We start from the raw sequence: 2,365 nt of genomic DNA on the forward strand, positions 1-2,365 counted from the left end.
CCAGATATTTCGATTGGTGTATTATTTTAATGTACACAACCATTTGGAATATTTTAATTGATATGGATTTCTGGATCATATATGTAATCAGCCAACTAAAGAAGTTCCGAATATTGTACTATACATAACCGATTCACTATGGTACATTAGTGGTGGTTGCATTCGATTGAAGAACATGAGTACAAAATCAAGTAACGGTTGCTCACTCACTGTTCAAATCAAATGTGCAAAATGGAGACTGATTATTAAACAATACATTATAAATGAGCATTTCAACAATTACGTAACGCTCTTTGATGCACCATGCGATGCATTACAAACGTTATGGGGGAGTGGTTGTTTGTCAAGATTTACTTGCCGGCAACATCTTTAAGACAATGTGATTTTTTTAAAAGCATAAACTACATACCGGCAGCCATACATGGCCATATTTTTATTGGATGATTTTTTTAATCAATTATTTATTTAAAATAAATTAAAAAAAAAAAAAAAGCAAACCGAATAATGTTGGTTAAAATGCATAACTGTGGCAGTGAAAAGTGGAGGGGTGACAAGGGTGTTACATCATTTTAGAAGGGATGGTGGTCTTAACATTACAAAATGTTATGTGGAGCAGGGTAACAAAAACCCTGCCAACGTTTCCACTATGTAATTATTGAACGGACACAAGTGTTGCGTTTGATCTGCTAACCCATTACACACGTTGCTACACTCGTTCAAATTGAATGCAGCCCCAGTTAGCGGTGTGTTTGGTTTTCTTGCTGTGTAGATGTATACGTTGTTTCCGCCCAGCATGTAGAAGCATGGCAAAACCTTTCAAAGTGGCAAAATGTTAAAATATTACAATTCTTTAGGAAAACAAAAATCTAGAATTTCAAACCCTAATCAAGAAGATGAGATGGGTGAAACAAATACTGAAAAGTCAAATGAAGGCCAATCTGAGAAATCTGCAGCTGAAACCGAAACAGAGCCCGCCAAAAAAACTTAGAAAATTTAATTAAACTTGACTTTCAGTTTCCGTGGCTTCAGCATGATGATAATACTGACACAATGCGCTATATGGTAGGGTACGTAGGGAAAAAAATAGCAGTCATATGAGGCATAAAATAGCAGTCATGTGAGGCACAAAATAGCAGTCATATGAGGCATAAAATTATAATTACAGTCCCTCCCACCTCCCTCATGCGATCAGTTCTGAAATGGTCCTCATTTCAAATTCATGACTGAGTGAAAACTGAACAATTTCATTGTTTCAAACTATTTATTTAATCCAGCAGCATAAGTCAGGTATAATGTTTAGATGGTTACAACACATGCAGAAATGATACAAAAAGAGTAGTGTGGCTAGTAACATTTTAAGCTTGGCGAGTAAAAAAAATGTTGTCCACTAGCCAAAGAAGAGTAAGTAAGTTATAAAGCCGAGCGTAGAACACTGGGGACCATAACATCTTTGCCCCCTCCAGTTAAGTATACAAACATATTGGCCTGTCTTTTTTCTGAGAGACCTATTAGGCCTGTGTACGTTTGGGTGCCCCATCCCCTCTTTATAAAATCAGGCTGTCCAGCACACCCTTATGAAAAAGTAGGACACAATTAGGAATGAAAATATAGGACAAAAGTAGGACTGAAATAGTACGTAGTGACATTATTCATGCTCATATTGAGAAAACACTTTTTTATGTGGTGCTCAGTTTGTACATGCATTTTGGGTTCTATTCAAAATAATATGAATCTTATGTAACATTCATGTTATACAGTTATTTCAAATTACTGTACACTATATTAATCAATATACATATTTACATGCATAGTAATGGTGATGCACAGTAAAACAGTTAACATGATTAATTTAAATTTTCCATAATGTATTATAGATTCATATACATTGTACATAATAATCATGTTAATCTTTGGAAAATATGTTGGCTTAGAGGGTGTAATTTTAAAATGTTGAGATTATATGGTGCCACAAATTGGGAGATATATCTTGCTGACCCCCCACCCCCCAAAAAAAGAAAGAAATTCCCGTAACTGTGGACTTTTATAATAACACAAGGAATATGCACACTTCAACAACAATTTGTGGCATTTTAAAACAAAAAAAGTAAAAAAAACCTAGGTATTTTGAAGAAAAAGTAGGAAAAATAGGATAGAGAGCAAAAAGTAGGACAAAATAGGATCGCTGGACAGCCTGTAAAATATCTGCCAATTAAGCCAGTACAATACAGTGTTTAAATAAATTATAAATTGATGTGTTGTGACAACAACTTTTGATCAAACTTGAAGCTTCTAGCCCCCACAACCCAATCTCACCCCCCACCCCCCACCCCCCACCCCACACCCACATTAGTTATTCTACTGTCAG

This window comes from Gigantopelta aegis, chromosome 9 (assembly GCF_016097555.1).
Source record: "Gigantopelta aegis isolate Gae_Host chromosome 9, Gae_host_genome, whole genome shotgun sequence".
Taxonomy (NCBI): domain Eukaryota; kingdom Metazoa; phylum Mollusca; class Gastropoda; order Neomphalida; family Peltospiridae; genus Gigantopelta; species Gigantopelta aegis.